Here is a 19271-nt window from a genome sequence, read left to right on the forward strand (position 1 = left end):
ATGTTTAGCCATCATCAATTTTGTTGGAGGCCTGGTTACACACTGGGTACTATAAGAGACAACAATCTTATAAAATAGACAGTGTATAAGTAATGCAGCTAGTAATACTGACAAAGTTATAGTGCAGCAGGGAGACACAAAGCACAAACACTTTGGAAACAAAGAACAAATTAAAACAATGATTAGTATAACTAGTTGTAATCCAGTTGCAATAAACCATCAACTCCACAGGAGAGCCAGCTGGAGAAGCCAAATTTTGGCAGATCAGGTAGAGAGAAAAAGATAAATGTTTCATCTTTGTTTACAAAGGTAAACCTTATCAACTTGTTGTAGGTCATAGCATAAGAGAAAAGGTTTTTTTCTGGAAAACAAAGATTAAAGCTAGTATATTTCCCAAAGTAATAAAGTTATAAATCTTATTCCATCAGTTCATTCAGTCCCATGTAATTCATTCCTGTTGATATGGATACAGTAATCAGGTTTTCCATTAGAGTTTTGTCATTTGTTACCCTGTTCAGTGGTATTATCTAAAGGCTATCAGAAATTTATATTTGTTGAGTTCTTTTTGAGTCCTCTTGAAAACCTTCATTTTGTAAAGGCATCAGTGTAAAATAATGATTGTCTATAAAGGATAAAACTTAAAATAGCATGGTTAAAGATTTGAGTACAATGCAATGAGCAGGAAACCTGGATATTTCTGTGACATATAACATTTTAGGATAATAACTAGAATTATGACTGACAACATTATATCAGGACATATCAAGTGTTAGGGATTCCATATAAATTTTGGAATATCTATATTAATGACATTTACCCATACACTATAACCTAAGGTTCATCTCCAATCATTTGACAATGTTTTTCAAGTAATTTAACATACCAAATAAACTTAATTAGTTTAACATTCATCTCTGAGATGTCTGAGGATGCTCCTTCAAAGCATCCCAGAGTCAGCTGGAGGCTAAAAGGACTTTAGCTAGATTTCGATATTTGTGAAGTTTGTTAAAAATATCAAAAAGGTTTTAAAACACAACAGGATCATAGGTCACTGTGAAACAATACTTATTCATTTAACCAAAGTCAGCAAAACGATTAAAAGAAAACAACAAATGTAGATCACTTAAGGGCACAGAAACTCACACAACCTGTTATCAAAAAGGAGCACTCTAACAGAGAGAGAAATCAAATTCCAGTCCTGTATAAGCCTACTTAACAAAATCCATTTACTTAGTTAACTTTAATCTAAATTTAGTTAATCCTGACGATGCATAAAACTTTTTTCTCAGGGTTCCTTTCCACAACCTTTCATCACTTTCTGTATCCATATCAGCCTGTCCCTTATTTTTCCATCCAAATAAAACCAAGCAGCTCTAAGAAATTCTTTCTTTTTCCTCAATAAAATGTAATTCCATTCCTCATACGTTCTTTACTGAAAACACACATTCTACTTTCCTACTGTGTACTGAAATGCTTGTTATTCCTATTAGCTTTAATCACGTTTAAATTAGAATCCTCGACTCTTAAAAACCTTAATTTCTAGTGAAAACTAAGAAGTAAGCAATTATGAACTGTCTTTAACATTAGTATTCTGTAGATTGGTGAACATAAATACCAGAGATAATTTCTAAAAACATTTGTCTTCTTATAGAGAACATCTCAATGTGGCACCAAACATTTTCATTAATAGTCTTAAATACCTTTAGTTTCTCTATTTAGTAATTGATGTCTCAGTATCTTATTTTTTTGGAAATTATCTAGCTATTCAATAATCTTCCATCACTTAAATTATCACAAATCTAGAACTTTGAGTTGCCAAATATCTGTAAAGATCATTTTAAGTAGACATTTCTAAAATATAATTATTCTTAAAGAGTTTACCCCCAAAGCTCTATCTCATTTACATTTACTTTAAAGTTGCATTATGTCAAATTATTTTACTTGTAACAGAAATAATTCTTATTTGACTTCTAGTAAACCTAGGTACAATACAGTTTTATACTTAATGTTGTTGACTCTAAAAACATGTCTATATTAATTATATCAACAAACTTAAACTTTAATAACAGGTATCAACTTAATATTAAATACTTCCCAGTTCACGTGAACCTGAAAGTCATTTTGTCCAGTTTCTTTCATATTTAATTTGTAAGCACTTACTTTTAAATTAAATAGAGCTCTTTATAAATTCAATTTTGATAATACTTTCCAGAGGTAGAGATATCTCATATATATAATGTATACATAGACATATAATATAAATAGGCAAAACTAGAGATATCATGGCTTCACTTTAAAAAAAAAACTTAGTTATGAATCAGGTATTACAATATAAACTTACTAGTTTACAAAGAACAGTTGGAATACATCAAAGTTACTTGTTCATATGACTACGGCTTTACTATTCGTAAAGTTTGGCTGAGGGAGCATTCCCAGTGGTTTGAATTTTAAAACGTCACTTTTTCTCCTTTTTTTTCTTGGTTTCAGGTCTTGTCTGATTGAGCAAATTAGGCTCAGTCTCAGGTCCTTGTGGCCTGTATTTACATTTCTGGTTTGTAGAGATTTGTAAAGCTCCCCAAAGAACAGGTCTGTCACCTAAACGATACTAAAAGATTGATTTGTCCAACTATACGTTATCAGTGAGAAGATTTCTAACTAAACTGAAATTTAAGAGATCTATGTTCTAAAACTTTAGAATTTAATTTATCATGCCTTCAAAGGCTTGTATAAGGCATTCAGAAAAGACCTTCTTTCTGAGTTTACAAGTTTAAACCCAGAGCAAAATCACTATTTTCATTTTTTATTAGCCCTTGAATATTAGTTCCCCAGTTTTACTTATTTGTATGGCTCAGGTAACCCTATTGGTTTCCTTTAGTATGTTCAATTAATATTTCCTGAAGGGCTGATCTATTTGCCTTGTCTTATTATACCACGCGGGGGGAAGCATTCCCCAGTGAAACATATCTATCCTACAATATAGTTAAACAAGAGATGTAACCATCTTATATAAAACCCATTTAAATATACCAATTTTGTACATTTTTATCTCAATTCTGTCAACTTTTATACCTTTTCACTTTAGTTTTCATTAGGATCCAACCAATAAGCTTTAATCTTATAGGAGTTCTAGAAGTTTTTCTTTCTTTTTGTTCCCTGTCCATTTTATCTAGTCTTATATAAATAAGACTCTGGGATCACTGGAGGGGGGTTGACTCGAGGAACTTAGGCCCTTTGGCCTAACTGTTGCCTCAAATAATTGCTGGTCAGGTATCCCAGTGTAAATTTTTCTAGCCCCCTAAATATATATTTTAAAACTGGGGTAAAGAAAACAGGCTTGTTTGGCTTTTAATGTTGGGGACCAGTAGAGGGTCCCTTTTGGCCCATTTAACCTTAGGCAGTGTAGTAATATCAAAACCTTGTGTTTTAATCACATAAATGTCCATTTAATTTATCCTATTTTAAATAACCATCTAAAGATTTCTTTATTCATCTGAGACAGCTCCTTTTAAAATTTCTACCTTGTTGGAAATAGTATCTAGACTTTCTGTCGACATTAATTATTCTAATGATTTTATTAGCATCTGAAAGACCCACTGAGGGGAAGCAAAGACTGCAAATGAAGCTTCCCAAACCAGTTTTTCTTTGTTTTAAACTAAAGAAGTTCTTAGGTTAATCATTAGGTATATTTGTTTTTTCCACCTTTAATTTGATTGTTTTTATAGGTAACCATAAAACAGCTGTTTATAATGAGAGTGCTCTAATTCACCAATTTGTTAGTTTCTTCAATTTAAAAGGATCCATCATTTGGCCATTAATAAAATATATTAATAGTGATTCAAACCAATAAGATGCCAGAGGCTTCTCCATAAGAGGGTGGGGGAGGATGTCACCTAAGTAAAATCCAGAGAGTTTACTCTTAAGAAAAGCATGGCAGAGGTCAAGTTTTCAAAACAGACACACACACTCACACACACAGAATGTCCTAGGAAGATCAGGTAGAACATTTACATCTCAAAGACACCGAGAAATGCAGGTCCCCCGCTGAAGGTCTTTGTTTAAAGTCAGAATTCTGAAAGATATTTTTATCAAGCCAGCTTTTAAAACTCAGTTTAACTTAACTGCATACACAATAAAAGAGCCCCCTCATTTTTAGGGCGAGATTTCCTTTAATTTCCAATTAAGTAAGTAGTTGTATGTACATAAACCAGGCTGGAGTATTAGTTGGAGACTGGCAATCTGTCGTTCCTTTTTCTTCTGTTTTAAAAGCTTTATTTCCCATTCTGAGGTCAGTTTGTCAAAATAAAATTGCTAGTGACGATAGTGTGGTGGGCCAATGTGCTGCTTGAGAGCTTAACTCCTCTAGGTTTTGCCCCAGAGTTGTTTCAGCCCCCTCTTACAAATCTCAGGTTCTTCTGGTGGCTTATAAGACTACCACGGGTGCTCAGATCGTGGAATGGCCAATTCTTATTCGTGTCCCCGGTTGAGCAGGTTGTTAATTAAATCAGTGGGTTTCCCTATAGGGACAGCTGCATGGCATGAGGTCTTATTTCCACCACCCCTGCAAGTTTCTCAGTCACCTGAGAAAGCTGTTGCTGGCCGGGAGGAGAGAGTCCCTTCTTTGGAGCTCAGAAACTCTCATAAGATTTCAGCTTTATTTTAACAAACTCTATTAAGGTAGCCAATTCAAGGAAAAACAGGGCAGTCTTCCCCCTAATTATTCAGTCCCACCTTACTCAGTGTTTAACTGAGCAAAGTCTTCCCAGTCTTTAAACTGAGGATAACCACTCAGCATCTAAACTGAGTCTTCCCAGGGCCTTTCCCTGAGGATAACCTGCTCAGTGCCTAAACTGAGCAAAATCTTCCCAGTCCTTCGACTGAGGATAACCCAGGTACCTCTTCTTGAAATCAAGTTTCAAGGATAACCTATTCCCCCACCAAATAAAACTTAGGATCATCAACCAATAACGGGAGATCCTAGAACCAGGAGAAACTCAAGCAAATTCATCTGGACTCCCTGAGGAGATGGATGGGCACAAGAGGCCTCTGCTGGTACCAAGGCTCTGGATCCTTGTAGAGTTCAGGCAAAGGAGAGGAATCTGCTCTGGTCCCTTCATCGGTCACCATAACTATCGACTGAAAAAATATGCACAACCTAAAAGTTGAGAGTAATGTTTTATTCAGTGGGAATTTTTAGGACATCAAGCCCTGGAGGCAGCATCTCAAGTAACCCTGAGAGAACTGCTCCCGAGGATCCATAAATTTTTAACAGTAATTTTAAATTACCTCCTTGTGATATCAGGTGATTTTTATATTTCTTGTACTTTTCTATATTACAATTTTTTCAGTCCTGTATCATTTTACAAAACTGACAAAGATTTTTTAAAAAGAAAAGAAAATCTGATATCTTTCAGGTATCATACATATCCCTATGCAACTATAACTTCTCAATGATAGCAGAGCATGACATCATGAAAATATCCTTGACCTTAATTTCAGTGGCCTTTATATTTGTTTATAACATCAAAGAGAGGAAAGAAAAAGAAAAATCTCCCAAGTCCTAACAATCCACTGAAGAATCTTTAAATGCATGAGATTTTGGCCCAGTGTAGTTCCATGTGAATCTGCTTCTTTATTTCAAACTACTATTAATAAAGCTAGACTTCTGTGCTCACTCCATGGTTTATTTGGCAAATGCCAATTGAGTACATACTATATTAGATGTCATGGCATTCCCCCATGTATATACCATGACTGCTGCTATGATGCCATGTTCTCGAATAACCACAACTGAAAGCAGGAGAGGAAAGTGTCCCGTGAGGGAGTTTACATGCTGCAAATCTCCAAAGAGATCACTTCCAACCCCACTGAGCAAAGGTGTTTAAAGTGGGTTGTGGTGAGCCAGACTGGGAAAGATCAGGAGAATTCTAGGATACTCCTGATGGATATATAAAGAAAATCCTTCCCAGCAGAGAAAGGATGAAATGCAGTCCACATATTCAGATGTATAAAAAATAATCTTATTTACTACAACATTTTATTTTAAGTCCTCATGCTATATACTAACAGAAAACACTTAAAGTTAGTTTTACCATTTTCTAAAGTTACATGAATTCCCAAGGCACTGAGGGTTGTGGGTGTGATGGTTAATATGGAGGGGTCCAGTCCACACAAGTGGGTTGCCACTGTAATATCCGTTAACTCTGATGACATAACCCCTTCAGTTTTTATGGCTCTCTGCTATTTCCATTCCACAATTGCAGGAGAAAAATCTTACGTGATGCTGTAGGGTTCCCATCAGCCCAAATGCAACAGGAAGCCACTTCCTCTTAAAGTCCTGAGCTGCCCTAATAACACTGGCAGCCAGCAGTCCCCAGGTCCCCTTTTTCCTGGGTCCCACAGACCTTTTTCCTCTCTTCCTATCCTAAGGAAAGTTCTTTCTAGTCTGGGGTAGGTGATAGCCTTGCTCTCTTCCCCGCTTCTGGTGAAGTACTTCTTCTATTCCCATAAATCCTTCTCCCAAAAATATTAAGGATTTTGAAGCACAAATTTCAAAGACATTCACAGCACATGACTATTTCTTGTACAGCTACATCCCTCCTCTGAGGCAATGAGCCCAAAATTGACTGCTTGCTTGAGTAGGGAGAAGAGAAAGGAAAAAAATATGGCAAATGTTTCAAATATTATACAAACTAAAATATTTCAGCCAAGTCTTTGCACCTCTAGTATAATTAAAGCTCAGCCATATATCAAGAAAACCTTCCCCTGAGGGATTACCTGAAACATTTTCGTCTTCTCCTGTGGAGATACTGCAGGCAAGGAAAGGACTGCCACACTACTCATCTACCTGTAAGTGCACAAAAAAGGCAACCTGTTCACACACCAGTCTTGACTTCAAGTTACATTGTTATTCTTAGTTATAGGAGAAGTGAGCTCAATATATCATGGTCACATTCTCTAGGAAGATTCAGAATAAAAGTCTTTTGCTCTAAGAACATTGGCTATATCAGTATTAAATCATTTACTCATGGTATAGCCAGGAGGTCCTAAAACTAGGATTCCCCTACTGAGCAAATTCAGCAACAGAGAAGAGATCGCCCACATTGAACGATAGGAAGCTTAAAAAGAATGAAAAGAACTGAGGACAGTCTCAGAGACTTCTGGGACAACATTAAACGCACCAACATTCAAATTATAGGGGTTCCAGAAGAAGAAGAGAAAAAGAAAGGGACTGAGAAAATATTTGAAGAGATTATAGTTGAAAACTTCCCTAATATGGGAAAGGAAATTGTTAATCAAGTCCAGGAAGCACAGAGAGTCCCATACAGGATAAATCCAAGGAGAAATACGCCAAGACACATATTAATCAAACTGTCAAAAATTAAATACAAAGAAAGCATATTAAAAGCAGCAAGGGAAAAACAACAAATAACACACAAGGGAATCCCCATAAGGTTAACAGCTGATCGCTCAGCAGAAACCCTACAAACCAGAAGGGAGTGGCAGGACATACTGAAAGTGATGAAGGAGAAAAACCTGCAACCAAGACTACTCTACCCAGCAAAAATCTCATTCAGATTTGATGCAGAAATTAAAACCATTACAGACAAGCAAAAGCTGAGAGAGTTCAGCACCACCAAACCAGCTTTACAACAAATGCTAAAGGAACTTCTCTAGACAAGAAACACAAGAGAAGGAAAAGACCTATAATAACGAACCCAAAACAATTTAGAAAATGGGAATAGGAACATATATATCGATAATTACCTTAAATGTAAATGGACTAAATGCTCCCACCAAAAGACACAGATTGGCTGAATGGATACAAAAACAAGACCCTTATATATGCTGTCTACAAGAGACCCACTTCAGACCTAAAGACACATACAGACTGAAAGTAAGGGGATGGAAAAAGATATTCCATGCAAATGGAAACCAAAAGAAAGCTGGAGTAGCAATTCTCATATCAGACAAAATAGACTTTAAAATAAGGACTATTAGAAGAGACAAAGAAGGACAACACATAATGATCAAGGGATCGATCCAAGAAGAAGATATAACAATTGTAAATATTTATGCACTCAACATAGGAGCACCTCAATACATAAGGCAAATATTAACAGCCATAAAAGGGGAAATCAACAGTAACACATTCAGAGTAGGGGACTTCAACACCCCACTTTCACCCATGGACAGATAATCCAAAATGAAAATATATAAGGAAACACAAGCTTTAAATGATACATTAAACAAGATGGACTTAATTGATATTTATAGGACATTCCATCCAAAAACAACAGAATACACATGTTTCTCAAGTGCTAATGGAACATTCTCCAGGATAGATCATATCTTGGGTCACAAATCAAGCCTTGGTAAATTTAAGAAAATTGAAATTGTATCAAGTATCTTTTCCGACCACAACGCCATGAGACTAGATATCAATTACAGGAAAAGATCTGTAAAAAATACAAACACATGGAGGCTAAACAATACACTACTTAATAATGAAGTGTTCACTGAAGAAATCAAAGAGGAAATTAAAAAATACCTAGAAACAAATGACAATGGAGACACAACGACCAAAAACCTATGGGATGCAGCAAAAGCAGTTCTAAGAGGGAAGTTTATAGCAATACAAGCCCACCTTAAGAAGCAGGAAACATGTCGAATAAACAACCTAACCTTGCACCTCAAGCAATTAGAGAAAGAAGAACAAAAATACCCCAAAGCTAGCAGAAGGAAACAAATCTTAAAAATCAGATCAGAAATAAATGAAAAAGAAATGAAGGAAACAATAGCAAAGATCAATAAAACTAAAAGCTGGTTCTTTGAGAAGATAAACAAAATAGATAAACCACTAGCCAGACTCATCAAGAAAAAAAGGGAGAACACTCAAATCAATAGAATTAGAAATGAAAAAGGAGAAGTAACAACTGACACTGCAGAAATAAAAAAGATCATGAGAGATTACTACAAGCAACTCTATGCCAATAAAATGGACAATCTGGAAGAAATGGACAAATTCTTAGAAATGCACAACCTGCTGAGACTGAATCAGGAAGAAATAGAAAATATGAACAGACAAATCACAAGCACTGAAATGGAAACTGTGATTAAAAATCTTCCAACAAACAAAAGCCCAGGACCAGATGGCTTCACAGGTGAATTCTATCAAACATTTAGAGAAGAGCTAACACCTATCCTTCTGAAACTCTTCCAAAATATAGCAGAGGGAGGAACACTCCCAAACTCCTTCTACGAGGCCACCATCACCTTGATACCAAAACCAGACAAGGATGTCACAAAGAAAGAAAACTACAGGCCAATATCACTGATGAACATAGATGCAGAAATCCTCAACAAAATACTAGCAAACAGAATCCAACAGCACATTAAAAGGATCATACACCATGATCAAGTGGGGTTTATTGCAGGAATGCAAGGATTCTTCAACATATGCAAATCTATCAATGTGATAAACCATATTAACAAATTGAAGGAGAAAACCCATATGATCATCTCAATAGATGCAGAGAAAGCTTTTGACTAAATTCAACACCCATTTATGATAAAAACCCTGCAGAAAGTAGGCATAGAGGGAACTTTCCTCAACATAATAAAGGCCATATATGACAAGCCCACAGCAAACATCATCCTCAATGGTGAAAAACTGAAAGCATTTCCACTAAGATCAGGAACAAGACAAGGTTGCCCACTCTCACCACTCTTATTCAACATAGTTTTGGAAGTTTTAGCCACAGCAATCAGAGATGAAAAGGAAATAGAAGGAATCCAAATCAGAAAAGAAGAAGTAAAGCTCTCACTGTTTGCAGATGACATGATACTATACATAGAGATCCTAAAGATGCTACCAGACAACTACTAGAGCTAATCAATGAATTTGGTAAAGTACCAGGATACAAAATTAATGCACAGAAATCTCTGGCATTCCTATATACTAATGATGAAAAATCTGAAAGTGAAATCAAGAAAACACTCCCATTTACCATTGCAACAAAAAGAGTAAAATATCTAGGAATAAACCTACCTAAGGAGACAAAAGACCTGTATGCAGAAAATTATAAGACACTGATGAAAGAAATTAAAGAGGATACAAATAGATGGAGAGATATACCATGTTCTTGGATTGGAAGAATCAACATTGTGAAAATGACTCTACTACCCAAAGCAATCTACAGATTCAATGCAATCCCTATCAAACTACCACTGGCATTTTTCACAGAACTAGACAAAAAATTTCGCAATTTGTATGGAAACACAAAAGACCCCGAATAGCCAAAGCAATCTTGAGAATGAAAAAAGGAGCTGGAGGAATCAGGCTCCCTGACTTCAGACTATACTACAAAGCTACAGTAATCAAGGCAGTATGGTCCTGGCCAACAACAGAAAGATAGATCAATGGAACAGGATAGAAAGCCCAGAGATAAACCCACACACATAAGAACACCTTATCTTTGATAAAGGTGGCAGGAATGTACAGTGGAGAAAGGACAGCCTCTTCAATAAGTGGTGCTGGGAAAACTGGACAGATACATGTAAAAGTATGAGATTAGATCACTCCCTAACACCATACACAATAATAAGCTCAAAATGGATTAAAGACCTAAATGTAAGGCCAGAAACTATCAAACTCTTAGAGGAAAACATAGGCAGAACACTCTATGACATAAATCACAGCAAGATCCTTTCTGACCCACCTCCTAGAGTAATGGAAATAAAAACAAAAATAAACAAATGGGACCTAATGAAACTTCAAAGCTTTTGCACAGCAAAGGAAACCATAAACAAGACCAAAAGACAGCCCTCAGAATGGGAGAAAATATTTGCAAATGAAGCAACTGACAAAGGATTAATCTCAAAAATTTACAAGCAGCTCATGCAGCTCAATAACAAAACAACAAACAACCCAATCCAAAAATGGGCAGAAGACCTAAATAGACATTTCTCCAAAGAAGATATACAGACTGCCAACAAACACATGAAAGAATGCTCAACATCATTAATCATTAGAGAAATGCAAATCAAAACTACAATGAGATATCATCTCACACCGGTCAGAATAGCCATCATCAAAAAATCTAGAAACAATAAATGCTGGAGAGGGTCTGGAGAAAAGGGAACACTCTGGCACTGCTGGTGGGAATTTGAATTGGTTCAGCCACTATGGAGAACAGTATGGAGCTTCCTTAAAACACTACAAATAGAACTACCATATGACCCAGCAATCCCACTACTGGGCATATACCCCGAGAAAACCATAATTCAAAAAGAGTCATGTACCAAAATGTTCATTGCAGCTCTATTTACAATAGCCAGGAGATGGAAACAACCTAAGTGTCCATCATCAGATGAATGGATAAAGAAGATGTGGCACATATATACAATGGAATATTACTCAGCCATAAAAATAAACGAAATTGAGTTATTTGTAGTGAGGTAGATGGACCTATAGTCTGTCATACAGAGTGAAGTAAGTCAGAAAGTGAGTGACAAATACCGTATGCTAACACATATATATGGAATCTAAGAAAAAAAATGTCATGAAGAACCTAGGGGTAAGACAGGAATAAAGACACAGACCTACTGGAGAACGGACTTGAGGATATGGGGAGGGGGAAGGGTGAGCTGTGACAGGGCGAGAGAGAGTCATGGACATATACACACTAACAAACGTAAGGTAGATAGCTACTGGGAAGCAGCCGCATGGCACAGGGATATCGGCTCGGTGCTTTGTGACTGCCTGGAGGGGTGGGATAGGGAGGGTGGGAGGGAGGGAGACGCAAGAGGGAAGAGATATGGGAACATATGTATATGTATAACTGATTCACTTTGTTATAAAGCAGAAACTAACACACCATTGTAAAGCAATTATACCCCAATAAAGATGTTTAAAAAAAAAAAAAAAAAGATAGGAAGCTTTATATAGCGAAGGTACCATTCATTGGTGCCACCTAGTGGTAGCATTGAATAAAATTCTGAGGTTTGGGTCTCAGTCCATGAAATCCGAGAGCTGTTGGCGAGAAAACTCCGTGCAGCTCGGCGGCCTGGAAGTCGTACCAAGTCTGATTTTCATCGCGTTCAAGTCTAAGAACCTATCTCACCATAAGTTTCCTCTGACTTCTTTTAACTGTGTATAATTTATATTCAATTCCATTACATTCCTGAAATTTCTAAATTTACTGCCTCCTTCAGTGTCCAAACTTACACTCAGAATCTCCTCACCAACGCTAATAACAGATAAAGAAGGTAATAGTTTGGGTACATGTTCATAAGACTAGACCCCCGAGGCAAAGTTTCCATCTGAGACCTCAGATGTGCACCCATCCCTTACAAGAATTTGAGGAGCTACAGGCAATAGTCAAGGAATTTTAGTGCTGGAAGGACAGATCACTTTAAAACCCAAAGGAGTTTTATATGTCCAGTTTGACAGATTTGAAACTAGAAGCCAAGCTTTTAAATTTCCCATCCATTTTCCTTTCAATGTAATGCCATAGTACCTAACTTCCCTCTAGAACATTTTCAGCATAGAAAGCAGATTGGCCTAGTGAACTGAGAGCAAGGTTCAAAGAAAATTGCTGTGAGGCTTGGCCCAGGTCCCAAACTTAAGTTTGCAGAATGGGATAATATCTAATTTGTAATCAACAAAGCTCACCTCCTAATGAAGTTTTCATCATTAGGCAATGTTTCACACTGCTTTTCAGCCCTGCAGTTATTGGAGCACGCACCACCAAATCATATTTGTTATTGTTTTATTAGTCTTATATAGCGCTCAGCACCCAGGCATGTTCCCACACATATTCTCCTTCCTATCCTGCTCCCAGCATCCTGGATCAGTGAATTCTATTATTTTATTGTCAAGAGCATATGATTACCATCTTAGGTGTACTTTTAATAATAAATCATGCTTCTTGCTTCAGGGGAAAAAATTTTTCCAAACCTAATTATTTATTTGTATCTTGTAGAGGACATAATTACAAATTCTCTCCTAAATGGAGAAAGCATCAAAGGAAGAACAAAATTTTGCTAATATCTTTATACTGTGCACACAAAGCTAAGGCCAAATCTCAGAAATATCTCAATGATATTCATTTTCTGATATTTATTGCTCATCCTCCTCTGAGAGTCCTCACAGCAAAGGAAAATAATATTTTTACATATTTTTAAATCAACTTTCTGTTAATGTAGGTGGCTTTTTAATGTATGAGAATAAAATTGATTCTTGTGATTGTTTTCATTAAAAATAATAAAAGAAATGTTTAAAATCCAGTTGTCATTTTGTTCTTTCTCTTAATTTTTTTTTTTCAGTTTCTAAATCTCATTTTCTAAGCTAACTAATGCTTAACTTTCCATTTCTGCCTCAGGTAAGGTTCATTTAAACTTCTCCTATTTTTTATTTTCTGTATTTAGTTACACATTCAGAAGAACAGACAAAGCTCAAAATAAAAATATTGCGTCCAATATTCCAATCACTTAAACTTTCTGGAAAATAAATGCTTTTCTGTGTTCTCCATAACCATAAGTACATGGGCCTTCACACCAGGGTGAAGGGTGAAATTTTACAAGTCACGGTCTTGACAGCCCTAAAGCTAATGAGGGCAAGCATCCATGCTGAGGTAAGCCAGTTAGCATGGTACTTTCCTATAGGAAAGAGCCAAGAGTCGTTATTAAATTTCAAATGTTATAGCTTGAGATTTAATAGCCTCACCCCAAGCCATTTTTATTTCTTTGCCTAAATACAGTTTGCTAGAATTCCCTCTACTGTGAAGAGAAATTGCTGATTATCCAAATGGGATTTAAGCCTTCCTTCACTGGTCTAGTAAATACGGTTCTCAGGCTAAATGCCACTCACCCCCTCAAGTGTTTCTGGGCACAATTTCTTTCACCCAAGGACCCTCAGCATCACCTCTCTAGAGCCCCACACCAAGAAATGAAGATGATGATAGATTAAGCCATTAATTTGTAACTCTTCTACTACTGAGGTCACATTCAAGAATGGGAAAATATTTGGCTTAGAAAAATAAACCAGCTCTCTACATACCTCTTTTTAGCAGCACATACTATCTGTTCCTAGATTAAGCTGAGTAAATGCTATTTTCATGAAGAAACTTCAGAGTCTAAAGCTACTTTAAAAGCTTTCTTGGCCTTCTTTGCCTCACCATCCCCTGTTCCCACCACCACCACGACCACCATGTAAATTCTGAAAGATTCCAATTCAGGCCCTTATGAAAACAGTTTCACATGATGAAATTTACTAAATTCCAACTCCTGTCCAATTTCCTCATGGACAAAAAGAACTGCTAGAAGAACCACAAATTTAGAAGTCAAGGGTTAGACATTTCTTAGAAACAAAGGTAGATCATGAAAGAAATTGAAAATGTTTCCAGCATTTCATCTCTGTCTCCATGACAAAATGAGTAGTTTCTGATGCAGCGGCGAAAGAGGAGGAAACTGGGCACGAAATTTCCTGTGCGTTTGATTCACCTATGGAGTCAAAACATTGAGTACAGCAGATAACAAGAAGCAAGAGAAAGGGCACATATGGTTCTAAGCTAAGAATGCTTCCTCTAGTTTCTGGTAATCAGGTAATTGCAAGATATATTTTGGCACAGAATCAGAACTCAGTTTGAATGCAAAGTAAAAATGTTCAAAAGAAAGATGCTCTACGTTATATCTAGGAAATTCTTCACAGGTAACATATGTTTGTAGTTAATGTAATCTATCCAAACAGGAGAGCCCTGTTTCATCAGACAAGTGTCTGTTCTGATGACCCAGGTACTGAGCTAGCAGAGAACATCTTTGCTGAAAATAGGAGAAAGTTTTATGCCTGCTCAGAAAAGATATTCCCCTGTGGATAGAAAGGAAAAGAACACAAGAAAGAGAAAAGAGTTATCACTGAGCCAGTTACCTCCAACTTGCTATCTCTGCAGATATTTTTTCCCCTCTTTGCCTCCCTTTGTTTCTCACTTACCCTCTGGTTTCTTCACTTTATTGTCTCTTTGAGCTTTTGATGAATATTCATATGTCTCTGTAGTGATTTGGCTGTACAATGATTAAAAACAGTCTGAAGTACTTAATATATCCTCTTCTGAAAAAGGAAGCAGTTGGGTAGCAAGTCACACATGTCAATGAGGGATATTTTATCATAACAGCCAATGTGTAAAATTGTAGGTCTCGACCTACAGAGAGAATCCAATTGCCTTATCACAACTGAAGCATCCCCATTTTTAAAATGTATTCAGGAGATATAGCCAAGTAAAAATTCTAACCTAGAGGCTCACCTATTTGTCAGCTAATCAGCTGCAGCTATAGATCAAATATTTATTGAGCTGGGCTTTGTACTAGGCTCAAGATAAAACAGAGGAGAAGGTAGACATGCGCATTACACTAAGAGTCTAGGGCAAGAGCTTTCTGAAGCTATTATGAAGGACTCTCTTCACAGGCCTTTACTAAAACACAGGCCACTATTAAAACACAGGCCACTCAAGTGGTGCGTGGTTGTGGAGATGAGTAAGGGCTGAAATCCAGCTTCCACTCTGCTCTCCAACACTCTGCCCTGCCCAGAGGGGACACCTTCTAAAAAGTCACACAAAGGCAGCACCAGAAAGCCACAGCCCTGTATTAAAGCACAGTTTCCCCTTCCACAGGAGTTACTGTATCTTTCCTTGCCCTGGGGTTTCCCAAAATTTCAGAGACCACACTCATTTGTTACACCTCAACCATGGCCCTATAGGCTAGAGTCAAGGTGAATTAATGTAGACAGGAGTATTCAATTTACAGAAGAACACAAAAATCTATACATTAGTGGTACAGCAATAGTGTAGCTGGTCTAGATTTCTTAGAGGTTTTGACCTAAGCTACTGTTTCATAGCTGTCACTTTATTTTAAAGTCTCAGCCTAGCTTTCCTCTGCTTTCCAGAATTCTTTGTCCAGATTCCACCCAAGAGCCTTTCTCCAGCTGACTCACTATATCCCTACACTTGTAATTAGTAAATATGAAAAAAAAAAAAACCACACAAAAAAGGCTATGAAGAAAGCCAAGTTTGAGTGAATGAGTTGCACAACTAATCTGCTACAACTAATCTGCTGTTAGTTCCACAAATTATAGGGGATGGAAATGGCACATTTCCATCACTCATGTGCTGGTTCTGTTGCAAAGATAAACCCTTAATTGGCAAGCCTTTAATATCTAATGGCATTTTATGTTGTGGTCTGATAGAAATAATCTGTCCAAGCTTATGACAAAGTTGTTTTGTAAATCCCTACTAATAATGGTGGGATAGACTTGATAATGCATATGTTCTTATTTTGGTATTAATAACTTACACTAGCTTTAGTCCAAACAAATTCTGATCCTGTCACTTGAAAATGTAATTCTTAACATTCTTTGATTATAAAAGATTAGGGGTAAATCTTCTAAAAGTTAGTTTTACACATAGCTCCCTCGTAGCTTACTTATAATGTGGTTCTTCCATCAATTGTTTGAGACATGTTTAGCCCATAAAGATATTCCATCCAAAAACAAATCCAGAGTATTTTGTATTTTAACCCAAGTCCTGGATTACCTCATATTGCCCTATGATTGGAAAGCAACTAGAAATTTTGTCTGAATCCAGTTTTTATCCATGATTTAATACCAGTTTAATATGGACAAGCAAGCAGCAGTTAACACAGGATTAAATGATGCCTAAAATCATTAATCTTTCTTATCATTTCATCAAATAAATACCATTGTCATTCTTTCAACACAATTTTGTTTAACTGCCACAATAGACTTCAAATGATATCATATGGAAATTGTTCTGTCTTTTATGAAACAAACCAAAACCAAACAAACAAACAAATCATTAGTCTTTTATACAAACAAGGGAGAGAGTCCTGAGAATATAAACTAATAGCATAGGTCACACCTAAATGTATTCTTATTATCTTAGGCAGCCCCCTCAAGGATGAGACCCCTCCTCCATAAACCCAATAAAAACCCTCCTCATAACTGTTCTTCAGCCCATACCCAAGTTCCAAGTAGCCACAAAGTAGAAAAAAGCCTGGACCAAATTCCTGGAATACTGCTTCCTCTTCCTCAACAGAGTATGTCTCTCTGCTCCTTCAGGATTTGCCTGACACATCTCCCAAACCCTTTATCTGACCCCAATGCCTCCTTCCAACTTGGTTAGGTACGGCTCCCTCTTAGCACTTACCAAAGATTCATATATATCTGTGTGCTTGTCTTCCGCTCCACGAGAATGTGAGTTCCTTGAGGTCAATGACTGTATTTGAGTCTCTGCATTCCTAGTTCCAGCCACGCTGCCTGAAACATAATAAATGCTCAGTAAATGTTCGTTGACTGTAAGAACCAAGAATAAAAGAATAGAGCTTTTGAAAGATTAGTTGGGAACACCTGTTCTACCCATTAACTCCTTGAAAAACTGGATACATCACTACAAAATGTGGGCTTATCTTTAAGTTTCAATCATTTTGAACAACTCCCATAGCTTGGTTATCTCAGTTTCAAGGATGATCGTATGTGGCGAATTCCTTTAGTTCATTCAACAGTAATACCTGTCACATGCCTGGTCGGTCCAGATGAGCCAAGACGGTATAGAATGCTACCTACAGTTTTTCTTATGGAAGAAGCTAGCAACAGGAATAGTTACCAATTAACAATTTATCTGTGAATTTCTCAAATCCTCTAAATCATTTTCTTGTCATCTTGGCTTCTAAATCCTTAAAGTTCTGAGAAGCTTACTAATGTAACATGCAGGCAAAATTATCATTTCTTCTCCTTAGTCATTCATGTTAATTAAAAGAATATGTTTCACAAATATTGTTTCCTGACTATTTGCTTGCATTTAACCACATGGACCCTTTGTTAAGCTCTTGAATGAGTTTGCAATTCAACCTCTGAGCACAAATCTACATTCATGAAAATGGACAAGTTTTATGCCCATGAAAATTGCATTCTGTTACTTCTTTAATGAGAAGGGATAAATATATTATATATTGCCTTTGAGTAGGCTGCCTTTGTGTAGATTTTTTAAAAATTGGCAACTCTATAAAAAGTTGAATCTCGATGTTTCTGTCTTACAAACCTGTACAGTTCTTTGATCTCCAGTTTGAATCACTAAGGTAAGCTGCTCATGAGCTGAAACAGCAGGCACCATCTCTCCATCTGCTGCACAGTGCCCCAGAGACGTCATGGGCCCAAGGAAGGTAAAAGACAGGAAGGAAAAGAACATTTCTGTTTGTTTTTTAACTTAAATGCCTGGAGCAAATCAAGCCTGAGTCTAGCTGCTAAGGGAAGAGACAGAATCCATCAGTATTTCCATGGGAAGAAGTGGGTCAGTTGCCCAGACACAGAAAGATACTGTGTGAGAGAGAGAAGGGAAATAAAATGGAGCACAAAGCAAGTCTAAATCAGTGGAATGCTAAAAATTTTAAATGATAAGCTAATCATTAAGGACACCTCTTTTTAAAGGCTCTCTCTCCCTTCTTGTGCTGTAAAATCATTTTTCCTGAGAGTCTCTGCAAGTGGACCAAGAAAATATGTCCCAAAACAGTGAGAAAGCATTATATTCAATTTTATGTGATGTGAACACACCACTTGATGTGTGTGGTTCCTCCACCAGGTCATCACACCATGCAAAGTAAGAAATGAAATCCTAGGTGTCATGTGTCCAAATTAAAAAGAAATCAGTCTGCTGACTCTTTAAAGAAGGTTGACAAGCTCTCCAGACTGAAGGCTGTGGCCATTAGAACTGCACCTGTCTATTATTATGCCTTCTCTGTATTATTATTCTATTCTTAGCTGGCAGAGTTACTCTATCAACATGAAAGCATCAGTCAAACTTCTGACTGACGACAAGATCATTCACTAATTTGGACCCAAGGGGAGTTCTATTAAAACTGCAGGATCTTCCTCCAAACAGTGCAAGTACACAGAGTCAAACTTGCTACCGCGGTAACCAGCATACACAGCTTGTTATTTTTAATTACATCCCCTCCATAGTTAGGTCTCTCCTTTGGAACAGTGGATTATTATTCAGCAACTTCTGAACAAGCAGGGGTGCACTGGAGCCAAGAGTGTTCTCGATGCCTCCCCTGTTAGACTTGCTAATCAATTCACTGTGGCTAAAATGAAAGTCAAGGTATACAGTGGGTATTAGGATCTTAATTTTAGGCAAACAGCATTACCCACACAACACAACACAAATCTAAATACATGGAAGCTGAGAACTTACATCTCAAAGTTCATG

This window comes from Leucopleurus acutus (genome assembly GCF_964270905.1).
Source record: "Leucopleurus acutus genome assembly, chromosome: 1".
Taxonomy (NCBI): Eukaryota; Metazoa; Chordata; class Mammalia; order Artiodactyla; family Delphinidae; genus Leucopleurus; species Leucopleurus acutus.